Genomic DNA, 14,296 nt, shown 5'->3' on the forward strand with positions numbered 1-14,296 from the left:
CATGAGGACTTTCAAAAAACAGTTGTTATAGTCACCTGGGTGGCTCAGCTGAGCGTGGGACTTTTGGTTTTATCTCAGGACATGATCTCATGGGTTGTGGGATCAAGCCCCACCTACAGCTCCAGGCTCAGCCAGAAGTCAGCTTGCGGATTCTAACCCTTTGCACCTCCTCCCATTTACATGTGCATTCTCTCTCTCTCTCCCTCTTTCTCATAAATAAATTAGATGGATGGATGGATAGACAGAGAAATGCAGTTGTTAGATGTGCTGTTATATTTGAGGATTTCTAAATAAATCACAAGAAAACTACTGGGCAGAGGTGAGTAATAAGAAGGAATACCAACCCTTAAACACTGCAGGGAATATATCATAAGCCACTGTGGGGTGAGCAGTTTTAAAATATTCTACTATTATCCTGTTCTTATACATTCATGCAGAGGACCTTACTGCTTTTCAAACTTAACTACAACAGCTTCCTGGGTTTGTGATTTCTTTTTTCTTCTTCTTCTTCTTCTTCTTCTTCTTCTTCTTCTTCTTCTTCTTCTTCTTCTTCTTCTTTAGATTTTCTTTAAATTCAAGTTAGTTAACATACAGTGTATTATTAGCTTTAGGGGTAGAATTTAGTGATTCATCAGTTACATGCAACACCCAGTGCTTATTCCAACAAGTGCCCTCCTTAATGCTCCTCACCCAGTTACCCCTATACCCATTCTCCTCCCTTCTGGCAATCCTCGTTTTGTTCCCTATAGTTAAGACTATCTAATAGTTTGCCTCCCTCTCTGTTTTTTATCTTATTTATTTTTCCTTCCCTTTCCCTAAGTTCATCTGTTGTCTTAACTTCCACAAATGAGTGAGATCACATGGTATTTGTCTTTCTCTGACTGACTTTGCGTAGCACAATACTCTCTAGTTTCATCCCTGTCACTGCAAATGGCAAGGTTTCATTCTTTTTGATGGCTGAGTAGTATTCCATTGTGTGTGTGCACATATATATATCAATTATAAGTTTTTTATATATATATATAAATATATATACCACATCTTCTTTATCCCTTCATCTGTTAATGGACATTTGGGCTCTTTCCACATGTACCCATTCAAATCACTATTTTTGTATCCTTTGGATAAATACCAAGTAGTGCAATTGCTGGATGGTAGGGTAGTTCTATTTTTAACTTTTTGAGGAACCTCCATACTGTTTTTCCAGAGTGGCTGCCCCAGTTTGCATTTCCACCAACAATGTAAGAGGGTTCCCCTTTCTCCACATCTTCCCTGACATCTGTTATTTCCTGGGTTGTTTATCTTAGTCATTCTGACTCCTGTGAGTTGGTATCTTATTGTGATTTTGATTTGTATTTCCCTGTTGCTGAGTGATGTTGACCATCTTTTCATGTGTGTTGGCCATGTGTATGTCTTCTTTGGAGAAATGTCTGTCCATATCTTCTGTCCATGTCCTGGCTGGATTTTTTTCCTTTTTTGTATGTTGAGTTTTGATAAGTTCCTTATAGATTTTAGATACTAGCCCTTTATCTGACATGTCATTTGCAAATTTCTCCTCCCATTCAGTAGGTTGTCTTTTACTTTTGTTGATTGTTTCCTTGGCTGTGCAGAAGCTTTTTATCTTGATGAAGTCCCATGTGATCATTTCTAAGGGGGAAAAAAATAAAAGATGTGTGTTTTCCTCAGTATACAAGGTAATAGAACTGGATTATTATAAACAAGAAGGAGAACCCCACACTGCTGGGACAGAGGAAACTGCTGGCTAGGGGAAGGGATGTGGTGTTATTATTCAGGAGTGGGAAGATTGTTTTTGGTAGAGGTGAGCCTCTACAGGAAACAATATGATAATCAGCTTCTATAGTACTAGAAACCATGGTGCCATAAATTTCCTATTGTTTACATGTCCCTCAGAGGCAGGGCTTTTGTTAAATCCTCTCACTAAGGATAATTTTTTTTTCCTTAATAGAACTCTGTGGAAAACTGTTTGGCATTTAGGAGATGACGAATGCCAATTCAGTTTATCCAAGTGCTGAACTAGACTTGAAAATTAATATTTATGCTTTACTCTATCTAATTCTAAACCCTAAAATCTATGAGGCAAATAATAAAAAGGCTGCCTTTGAGTATCATAGAAATAATTGCCCAAGACACGGCAACAATTCTGGTTGACTTTTAGGAAAGTGCACTAAGTGGAGTCTGGGTTGATCAGATTCTGGCCCTGACTGCTCCTTGTATGTAAGCTCTTGATACACAGGATTTTTCTTTCTTTTTTTTTTTTTTTTTCTTTTCTCTCTGCTTTATCACCAATGTTAGGATGGAATGTGTGATCTCAGGCAAATGGTATGGTACCCCAGAGCCTTATTGGATTGTTAGATGAAGATCTGGTTTTAAGTCCTTGGTTTTCAAGGTGTTGCAATACTTCATGGATATCAATTATAAGTTAAAACATAAAAAACATGTATTTAATTATTAAAACCCTCATAAACACAACTGCAGCTCCAGTGGATTGTGTGATCACTTTAACATCTTGAAAACCATTACTTCTTGTGAACTCATACTTGCCAGGCTTTGTGCAGTGCTTGAGTACAATCTCCATCTGCTAGAAAGTAAGCACCATGCAACTTGTCTGATTGGCCCCTGTTGAATTCCTGTTATGTTTGAGCCTTTAAAAAATGTACTTGAGAGAATCTATAGGTCATTGCTGGTTTGTTTTGTTGGTTTGTTTCCTTTTGGGTTTTGGGGGGCTTTTTTTTTTTTTGTATTTTCAATCTTGAGTTTGTGTAGTCCACTGCTATAAAATTATGTCAGGGAAGGCAGTCGCATATCATCAGTGTGCTGTGTGTCATTAAGTCCTAGGCTTGGCTTTGGCATTTCTATACAGTTCATGCTCTGCCCATTGTGAAATACTCATGTATGGTAAGTGTTTTTGTTGTGCAACCCTTCAAATAAGGCTTCATCTGCTAAACAGGCTTGGGCAGGTCCCCCCCTGGGAGGATTGGTGGCAGGAGTGGCTTGGTTGAGAGAACTCATAAATGCGGATATTTGGATGCCTGCCCACCACCACTTTTGAGTTTCCTGAAGGTCCAGTATCATGTTTTTTAAGTGAATGCTCCAAAGCAAAATTCTCCCATTGGTTACTAGTCAGGGTGGTTTGTTTGTTTGTTTGCTTTTTTCTAAAAGATTCTATTTTCCTCCCCTTTATTAAAATGCTGAGAAGAATGGAATATACTTCAATCCCCTTTGCCATAGTTACATCTTCTAACTTCCCACTTGAACTAGTAGTCATAATACACACTCTTACCAGTTTTTCATCTGACAGAAAATCAGCTTCAATTAACTGGGTTGCTCTCTGGCATTTGGCATCACTCCCTGCTGATTCTCTCTTTTTTTTTTTAAGACTACTTTTATTTTTTTTTTTTAAGGTTTTATTTATCCATGAGAGGTACACACACAGAGAGGCACAGACCTAGGCAGAGAGAGAAACAGGCTCCACACAGGGAGCCAGATGTGGAATTCGATCCCAGGACTCCAGGATCACACCATGGGCCAAAGGCAGGTGCTCAAATGCTGAGCCACCCAGGCATCCCTTAAAGACTACTTTTTTAGAGCAGTTTTAGCTTCATAGCAAAATCAAGAGGAAGGTGCAGAAATTACTATATACCTTCTGCTCTATACATACATAGTCTTTGTCATTATTATCATCCCCTTCTAGAGTAGTACATTTGGTACAACTGATGAGTTTATGGATCATTTGATAGCACATGGTCTGGCATATCTTGAGTTCCCATTGTAAATCTTCCACCCATTTTCTTTCTTTCTTTTTTTTTTTTTTTTAAGATTATTTTTTTGAGGGGTGGGGGAAGGGCAGAGGAGAGGGAAAGAAAGTCTAAAGAAGTCTCGTGCATCTGGCGCCAGGCTCTATCTCCAGACCCAAGATAACAACATGAATGAAAATCAAGAGTCAGCCACTCAACCAACTTGCCACCCAGGCACCACTCAATGTATTTTCTATACAACCATGTATGTGTATTTGTTGACATAAATTCATAGACATTTTCTGAAAGGATACATAAGAAAATGTCAAATTATTTGTTAACTGTTTCTATGAGTGGGATTCCACTTTATGGACATATATCATGAGTGAAAGTTGGAAAGTGTTCTTTATTTTTTTGCTGTTATGCCCTTTTATACTGTAGTAGGTTTTTTTTTTTACCATCAGTGTATTAGTAATACTTTACAGATTAAAAGAGACCAATAGGGGCAGCCCAGGTGGCTCGGGTTTAGTGCCGCCATCAGTCCAGGGCCTGATCCTGGAGACCTGGGATCGAGTCCCATGTTGGGCTCCCTACAGGGAGCCTGCTGCTTCCTTTGCCTGCCTATGTCTCTGCCTCTCTCTGTGTGTCTCTCATGAATAAATAAAATCTTTAATTAAAAAAAGGTATTTTTATACCTTATTCAAGTAATCAAATGGCATGCATTATAATCTATAAAATATATGACCATATATTAATGAGATAAATAATGGGTAAAATAAAAGGCATATCTTGGTAGATTTTGCCCTTCTAGATCATCACCTTGTGAGATTTTACATTTACCCTGTTGATAATTCAGTTGATCAAAAATGTGTTAAATTTATTTATTTATTTTAGATAATCTCTACACCTAATCTATGACTTGATTTGCGACCCTGAGATCAAGAATCACATGTTCTACAAACTGAGCTAGGCAGACACCTCATCAATAAATGTTTTATTTTTTTAAAGATTTTATTTATTCATGAGAGACATACAGAGGGAGAAGCAGACTCCCTGTGGAGCACAATGCGGGATTCAACCCCAGGAAGGACCCTGGGATTACAACCTGAGCCAAAGGCAGATACTCAACCACTGAACCACCCAGGCTCCCTCAATAAATGTTTTAAATTACTTTTTTGAAAAGTGTATTCAGGGGCCCCAGGGTGCCTCAGTTGGTTGTGTCTGTCTGGCTCTTGGCTTTGGCTCAGGTTGTGATCTCATGATCATGAGATCCAGCCCCAAGTCCCACATGCTCAGCACGGCATCCACTTGGAATTCTCTCTTTCTCTCTCAAGTAAATACATAAATAAAATTTTTTTAGAAAAAATATATTCATTGCCTTAGAACATTATACAAAGGAGGAAATTTTTTAAATATTAATTAAATTTTGATTAGTGGCAGCATAATTAGTTTAATGAATAGTTATCCTATATTGAAGGAGGGAAATAATTTGACAGGTAAATTTTGGGATGTAATCTTTTTAAATCAGTTATTGTATAACATTTTGTACTTGCATGTTTTTTGCTTTGATAAGTATTTTTTTTATATATACAGAAACAAAAATGGACTGTTTTATTTAAAATTTTTAAAAGCCTTTTCCATTCAGGAACTGTAGCTTTGCCTTTAGGTATTTGTTTTGAATCAGTAAAAGTTAGAACTTCTTACTTTTAAAAACCTCACCTCTTAATTTGCATACATTCATACATACAAACTTTTTTTTTCACTGTTGCCTTTATTCTTTCTATGATGGTAATCTTTAATAATACTCTGTTTCATTTTATATAATTCTCAAACTCTCCTCAGTCAAGACTGTAGTATAGAAGATGATTTCCATGGCAGGAATAATACATGTAGTTCAGGACATGGTTAAACAGGTCATGGCTTGCTTATGCCAAGGATTTTGTGTAGTCTGTGTATACAACAGTATAAAGAATCCCCATTCTGATGTTACAGTAAGGATATTTGAGGGGAGTGTTTTCTTGTATCTTCAGATAGTCAAATACAAGGAAATATGCTAACCAGAGTAGTATATTATAGGCATCTTCAAATCAAGATTTGACTTTTGCTTTGTTAGCTTGCTTTTTTTTTTTTTGCTAAACTGTGCAGTCAGTACATCAGGGTTAATTCTTACTTCACAGCTGACCATATTCTGAAGTATCTGGGGAGATAGAGTAAGTCTCGTTATGACAAGCTTTATTTCTAAGCAGTCCCAGAAAATAGAAAATCCTCATGTTATTTAAGTTCCTGGCTTTTTCAGCCCCCTGAATTGTTCTCCTTGCCCATCCTCATTCAGGAAAGTACATAGGACTTCCAATGGATGTTTGCCTTTGCTCCTTGGTTCTGTATGTATATGTTCACTTTATTTCTGAACCATTTGAGAGTGGGTTGCGTACCCTTTGCCCCTATTATTAGAGCATACTTTTGATACTTCTCTTAAAGAGCCACAGTGCAATAATAAAATCCTGTGAATTTAACATAGATATCATACTTATCACCATAGTCTATACTCCATTTCATCAATTGCCCTAGTAATGTCATAAAAATATGAAAATTGTATATATGTAACATGTATGATTACCTCACAGCACATACACTCAAGGATTGTATGCTGCATTTAGTAATGTCCTTTTCATTCTCCTTTTATTTGCTACAGTTCTTTGATTTTTATTTTGTTTTTGTTTTTTTAAGACACTGACTTTTTTTTAAGAACACAGTTGTTTTGAAGAATGTCCACAGATATGCATTTGTTTCTCATCATTAGATTCAGATCATTCATTCATTTTTGTTTGGAATGCAACATAAATAATATTCTGTTCTAACTGCAAACATCCAGAGCCACGTGATGTCTGTTGTCTCTTGGTTAAGGTGTTATCTTGTTTCTCCACTGTGGAGTTACCATTTTTCTTTCTGTAATTTATGCAAAGATACTGGAGGCTCTCTGAATATCCTGTTGATCATCAAGCATGCCTGCACACATGTCAGGGCACTTTTAGTATACATGGATGATTCTAGCAAGGATCCATTTTTGGTACAATGATTGCAAAATGATGATTTCCTACTCCGTGTTTTCCTTCTCTCTGTATCAGTTGGCATTCTACTGAAAAGAAACTTTCATTTCTGCCCATTTACCCTCCTTTCCCTTGTGCCCTGATAGATTTTTCTTTCTCTGAAATAAATGAGTATAGGGGATCCCTGGGTGGCTCAGCAGTTCAGTGCCTGCCTTTGGCCCAGGGCATGATCCTAGAGTCCTGGGATTGAGTTCCACGTCAGGCTCCCTGCATGGAACCTGCTTCTCCCTCTGCCTGTGTCTCTGCCTCTCTCTCTGTGTGTGACTATCATAAATAAATAAAAATTTAAAAAAAAATTTAAAAAAAATAAAATAAATGAGTATAGACATATAGATTCTTCTTTTATTCACTGAATTATTGTCCAGGCTGTTTTCCATTATTTCGATGGCCACATTATCTCAGTTATCCTCAGGATGATTTCTATGTAGTTTGATCTGTTTTTTCTTTTTTTGTTAAAAGCAATTCACTGTTTTTTGATATAAGACATCTCTAGCCTTGGAATCAGCCATTTATCCAAAAGATCTTTATTTCTTTTAGTAGGAAATGATACTTGGATCTTGTGTCATATTTCTTTTTATGCAGAGATAATATTATTACTTGTGACCCTTTAGGGATTGGTTTAAATTTCAAAAGAGGTTGAAGAGTTTCTGTTTAAACACATATAACTTTTTAAATTAAAAAAATACATATCCTTATATTATAGAAAATATAGACAATTAATCTAACAGGAATAAAATGCCCTTTGAACTTAGTGCTCATGTTGACCACTATTGAGTGCTAGTGTGTTTTATGTAGCTTAGATCACATTATAAATATATATATATAGAGAGAGAGAATTTGTTGCGTTGTTTTTGTTTTGTTTCTGTTTTTTGTTTGTTTTTCAGGGTATTCTTGCTGTTTTTACCTAACATATCGTTTTTTCCAAGTTTGAAAAATTAAACAATTGCAGTTTTCAATCTTCGTTGTCTTTCTATCCTCACTACTGTGATATCCAAAAGTAGGAAACATTTATTTGCTCGGCCTCCTCCTTTTCTGCCTCCCTCTTCAATCCCATATTATTATTTACACTCCATCTTTCCCCTGATCATCAGAGGATATAAAATTATCAATGTGAAAAGACAGCTATTAGTATTAAAGACTGCGGGAATAATTTATTTTGTATACTAATTGCACTTTTGATTTTAGCTATGACAAACTACTCAGTGATAGATGTGTTTTCTCTAAAATTAACGTCACTGTTTGGCAAACAAATAAGTGATTCGAGGAAATATCCGCCTGGTTGTTGCTCTGGTATGTTTCCATATATGTGGATAGTTTTTAAATAGTGTGAACAAATCTCTGGTTTTGCAAATAGTATTTTTCCTTTTTAGTGTAGGATTTTTTAACCTTGGCACAATTAAAATTTTGGACCAGAGAATCCTTTGTTTTGGGGAACTCTCCTGTGCATTGTCCATTACTTAACAGCATCCATAGCATCTACCTAGGAGACATCAGTAGCATCCCTACATCCCCAGCATGACAAAATAAATGTCTACACACATTGCCACCCGTTCCTTGAGGGGATAGAATTACCCCAGGATGAGACCCCTGCCCTAGAACAATGCTTAACACATAAGCACCCCAAAATACAAATTAATACATATTTAAACAACAACTGCCCAATTTTTGGGCATTTCCTGGTTTTATACCACTATTTCCTCTAAGCTCTCAGAATTTATGGTTTGAAATCTTGTAGGTATACAGTTATCACAATGCTGTTGTCTGGTAGACAAAAGTTCCAAGTGTCTTCACTTACCAAGAACAGAGGCTTGAGGGCATTTTGCTGTTAAAATACTTTGAAACATTTTATTTGAGGGGTGGGTTTTCTAAAAGCCAAAGTGTGCTGCAATGTCTGGTGGGTGTGTTTGCCTGTTTCCACCTTAACAGGATTTGAGAGACTTAAGAATCACATCAGCAAGATTAGCCCATCTGTAAAGCCGAATGGAGATGCTTGGTCAGTTATTAAGAGAAGGGAAGGACCTAGGAGAGATTGCACCTAGGGCAAGTGGAAGCCCAGAAAAGGGAATTTGCATGCCCCCAGGATACTTTTTAAAAGTCAAAGTAAGCAGAGGGCATGGATTGATAGGATGAAAGTATTTTAGGACTTTATTTCCAATTCTTGAAAGTATTCTAAATTAACTTCACTAGAAAAAAAATAAATGAGCTTACACATTATCTTAATTTATTTCAATGAAAAGGTTATATGTTATGCTTCAAATGTAATTTTTAGAATATTTCTGTTTTTGCTAAAAGGAAAGCAAAATATCAGCATTCAGAAATAAGGTAGGTATACTAATAAATTTAAGGTGTAAAATTGTGAAATGTGATAATGAAAATTTGACCATGATGCCTTTATATCTTAAAAGATTTAGATAAACAGCTCTTAGTACTCTTTTTTTCACAGCATGATTCCTTTGGGCATTGGCCATTCTTTCCTTGTAAGGTGGTTGCTTAGCACAATCTAGTTTCCACCATTAATGTCCCTCTGGAAATACATAGTTGTAAATTTTTGAGGAGTAAACTATTAAGTGTGATGCTCTTTAAGAAAGATTATTTTTCTTCTTTTATACCATTAAGGATAAGAGAATAGAGGGATACCTGGGTGTGGCTCAGTGGTTGAGCATCTACCTTTGGCTCACTCAGGTTGTGATCTTGGGGTCCTGGGATCCAGTCCCATATCAAGCTCTTCACAGAGAGCCTGCTTCTCTCTCTGCCTATCTCTCTGCCTCTCTCTCTCTCTGTGTCTCATGAATAAATAATTTTTTTTTTTTTTTAAAAGGATAAGAGAGAGATCCCTGGGTGGCTCAGTGGTTTGGTACCTGACTTTGGCCCAGGACGTGATCCTGGAGTCCCGGGATCGAGTCCCACATCGGGCTCCCTACTTGGAGCCTGCTTCTCCCTCTGCCTGTGTCTCTGCCTCTCTCTGTGTGTCTCTCATGAATAAATAAATAAAATCTTTAAAAAAAAAAAAAGGATAAGAGAGTAAGGGGATATGAATATAACAGTATTTTTGTACTAAAAAAGAGAATACCTGATTTTATTTAGAAACATTTTTCTTTTATAGGTAGGCTACTGTTTTAAATTTCATTGTTGTTATTTTTTTTCCAATTATCATAAGAACTAAAACCCACATAGAATTTGCTTGGAGATACAAAGAAGCATTTTGTAGAGGCTAGGTGATTTTGATTATAGAGAGGCTGTTTGGTACAGAATCATTATAAGGACATTATACAAGATAATGTTATTCTGGGCAACAAAGTGCAGTGTTATTGTAAGCATTTATCTGGTCTATTGCTTTAGAATATTATAATTTACACTTTCTGAGTGCAGCTTAATTATTTTTGCTTCTCTTGAGATCATTGTTATCAACCCAAATGACTCCTGGACATTACAACTTTGTTTCTGTGAAGGATTTGATGTATGTTCTTAGTGTTTTAGCTTTAATGGAAAAGAGAATAGTTTATAACTATGGGCAATTTTTAGTTCTTTTTATTAAAAGCTACATTATTTTGCTCTTTTGGAATATAGAATAAAAGGTGGTTTTGTGTTCCTAAACACAAAGTACTTCCTGAGAATGTTGCAGTGAAGTGGCTCAGTTATATTACTAGTTTTGTGTGCTAGTATTACTATCTTTGTGAAACACCTTATATTTTGGAGATGATATTGTTGCCCTATAACTTTTATTATCTTAGAATCGAAAGTCGTGGTCTCCTCCTCCGCTGCCGCCTCCGCCGTCTTCGTCGTCGTGGTCTTCTTCTTCTTCTTCTTCTTCGACGACTTCTTCTTCTTCTTCTTCTTCTTCTTCTTCTTCTTCTTCTTCTTCTTCTTCTCCTCCTCCTCCTCCTTCTCCTCCTCCTCCTCCTCCTCCTCCTCCTCCTCCTCCTTCTCCTCCTCCTCCTTCTCCCATGGTTATTTACTACACACAGAGACTTTCACTTTGAAGTTTGTTATTTTTTTCTTTCTCACGATAGCCACCTGGTTTTGAAATTTGGGCAAAATGTTCCTCAGAACTACTTAATTTTTTTTTTTAATTAATGAAAATCTTTCTATTCTTTGGATATACTTTCACCTCTATTATCGAATGACGTGTGTTGGCCCATAATGAATTCTTCAAAACTGGATTGACCAACATAACCACTAGTCATATTGGCTATTTTCATTTTAATTAATGAAAATTAAATAAATTTAAATTCCTCAGATACACTAGCCACATTTCAAGGGCTCAATGACTATATGCATCTAGTAACTTCCATTTTAGACAATACAGATACAGAACATTTCCACCATCACAGACAATTCTGTTGGATACACTGCTTTAGAAAGCAGGTATGGCAGACCACAACCTGAGAGCCCAGTCTGATCCACCACTTACTTTGTAAATAAAGTTTTATTGGAATAACTGGTTTACATGTTGTCTATGGCTGCTTCCAGGCTCTAACAGCAGAGCCACACCATGTGGCTCACAGGACCTAAACTATTCTCTTTTCTCCCTTATAGAAGATTGCTACCTCACTTTATGTAGCATATCATATTCATAATGTTGAAGTTCTTTGAATCACATAGTTATATGTATATATTAGCAGTATAACATATGATATAAGGCAGATTATCGTAGTTCAAAGATGATCCAGACCCAAAGAACAGTCATCCCCTTCTAGAAACAAGAAAGTTAGTCCTTCTCTGGTAGATAAGATTCTTTCCAAAATGAAGGGAATTAAAGAAGAAAAATGCCAGGCAAGGCAACACACAATGTGTCAATCTACTCAAAGTGTGCTGGGCAACCGGCAGGATTAGTACACAGTTGCCAAAGAGGCCAATCCATTTGAACTGCTGATCCATTGTCACACATGGGCCCAGAGTCATTTGGGAGTAAGGGATAGAATCTACAAAGGACCCAGGGCAGTTAGGATATTAACAGAGGGGAGATGGGTGAAAATTTATTTTGTAATATGTTAAACTTAAAAAAATGTTTCAATTGGGCCTTTCAATTTAGGAGTTTATTCAAAAATGCTTATTTAATTAATAAAGTACTTAATTTTGAATTTTTGATGGGTTGAATCTTTTTAATATTTTATCATCTTTTGTGGAATATCCAAGAAATTTAGTCTCTTAGGTAACATGAAATATTTAAATCCATTCGTCTTTTAACCATTTTACATATTGTAATACTATTTTAAACCATGTTCCCCCCCCCAAATGGAGCTTTTCCATTTGGGGAGGAGGACATGAACTTTTGTTTGTTTGGCTTATAGTTTTTGAATGTGTGTGTATATATACACATATGTTGTACGCCAGATAAATTTTGCCTCTGAGGATTCTGTTAAACTCTGATTTAACTTTTTTTTTTTTTTATGATAGTCACAGAGAGAGAGAGAGAGAGAGAGAGAGAGAGAGAGAGAGGCAGAGACACAGGCAGAGGGAGGAGCAGGCTCCATGCACCGGGAGCCCGACGTGGGATTCGATCCCGGGTCTCCAGGATCGCGCCCTGGGCCAAAGGCAGGCGCCAAACCACTGCGCCACCCAGGGATCCCTTAAACTCTGATTTAAAAAGTGCATATAGGTAGGGCCAGCCCAGGTGGCTCAGCAGTTCAGCGCCGCCTTTGGCTCAGGGCCTAATCCTGGAGACCCGGTATCGAGTCCCACATCGGGCTCCCTGCATGGAGCCTGCTTCTCCCTCTGCCTGTGTGTCTGCTCTCTCTCTCTCTCTCTCTCTCTCTCTCTCTCTCTGCTTCTCATGAATAAATAAAATCTTTATTAATAAATAAATAATAAATGAATAAAATAGTGCATATATACATATGTGTATATGTATTTTTAGTTAGTTGTTTTCAAGTTGTAAATTATAATGTGACCTAATAAAAATAAGCTTTTGGCCTCCTAGAACTGTCTTTGTTATTCTTTGTTACTTTCCCAGGTTTAAGCTAGCACAGTTTCTTATTCAGAGTGCCCCTGCTTCTCTTCCACCAGGGCTTCAGTGAGTGCCTTATAAAGCCTGACCCTCACCGAAGCAGATTATAATGTAGCACGAACTGCTAAATTTAGAGACAAGCCAAGCTTCTGCTCTAAATAGTAACAGCTGAGCAATACAGACTTTTGGTGAACAGAATATCTCCATTTAATCTTTCAATACCAGTAGGTGAGTTTCTGTTTGTGTTTGTTTTAAATGTTATTGCTGTACACTCAAAATCTTTGTATGCTTTTTTTGTTTACACGTTATTATTTTGTTTTCCACATGCAGTATAGGAGGCTGTGAGAAATAAGGTCACAAAACTAAACCATGAAGAAACAAACTTGTATTTAGAACTGAAGAAAGTGTAAATGGAGCTAAAGATTTTTGAAATAGAGTAATTCTGTCATAGGCTGTTTTGTGGTAATTCTTCATCAGAAAAACAGCAACAGAATGCCAAGGTAGAGTTAGAGAATTCTGTGAGTTTATATTCTGGACTGTAAATAAAACTTTTAGAAAAGGCTCGCAGTTCTAAATTTTTTTTTTGTTGTTCCAAAGCAGAGACATCTTTAGCAAACAGTAACTTTGCAGCATGTTCACTTGCTAGAAAAGCTTCAGGCTACTTGGAGTATATTTTTGTTGTTATATTGCAGTATGAGATCTAAACTCTTTAACAGATATTTTTTCTTTGCTAGCCCAAGAAAATATTTTATGATATTTGTAGTGTTTGGGAGGTGTAGAAACAAGAAACACACACATTCATTATAAGTACCCCAATGAAATGTTTGCTAATCTAAAATGAATCTACTAAAAATGCCAACAAGGAAATTTCTGTGTATTGTAGTGAATGTAAATAATGCAGCTGTATTTCCAACTTCCAGCAAATAAAATGAGATTTCATTGATGACATTTATTGCATTTATAACTATTTCAGTATGTAGCTGCTACACCACCCCACCCCCGCTGTGCCCCCCCCCCCCAGAGGATCACTTTCTCTACTCTTTGTTCTAGATCTGTAATGCTATTCTATTGTAAATGTTTGTGGATTTTGTCTCTGCCAGACCCTGTGCACATTGAGGGCATGGATTTGGGCTTAGTCAGCATCTTTATATCTCATAGCATGATATATTAAGTTCACTATAGGATTAAAAAAGCTTCTCTTTCCTTAAACCATAAAAGAAATTACTTTTTGTGCTTGTTACTTTATTTTTTAAACAATTTCGCTTTTAAAATTATGATTAAAGTTCAAGTGATAAACAGATTACTTTCTGTATGAGGATAGATTTTCTTTCATGGTGTAGAAAAGTTTTGGCATATAAATTGAATAATTTTTACATGTTCTTAAGGGTCTTTTTAAACTTTGAGACATAATTAGTTTGCTTAAACACAGTACATTTTCTTGATTGTTTAATAGTGACTTAATTAAAAAATCTAGACATTTTCAAATC

At 36.4% G+C, this 14,296-nt stretch overlaps 1 protein-coding gene across 2 annotated transcripts in view; it reads left to right on the forward strand.

The window, feature by feature from the left end:
• BZW2 (basic leucine zipper and W2 domains 2) overlaps positions 1-14,296 on the forward strand; it is a 61,792-nt gene that overhangs the window by 7,490 nt on the left and 40,006 nt on the right. The window contains exon 1 of one of the 2 annotated variants that reach the window (XM_055314496.1): positions 12,895-13,037. The exons of the other annotated variant lie outside the window; for it this stretch is intronic. The gene's annotated coding sequence lies outside the window, so the exon portion shown is untranslated. Of the gene's footprint in view, positions 1-12,894; positions 13,038-14,296 lie in introns of those variants that run through there. 2 annotated transcript variants of the gene reach the window in all.

The sequence above is a fragment of the Nyctereutes procyonoides genome, unplaced genomic scaffold, assembly GCF_905146905.1.
Source record: "Nyctereutes procyonoides isolate TBG_1078 unplaced genomic scaffold, NYPRO_anot_genome, whole genome shotgun sequence".
In the NCBI taxonomy this organism is placed as follows: domain Eukaryota; kingdom Metazoa; phylum Chordata; class Mammalia; order Carnivora; family Canidae; genus Nyctereutes; species Nyctereutes procyonoides.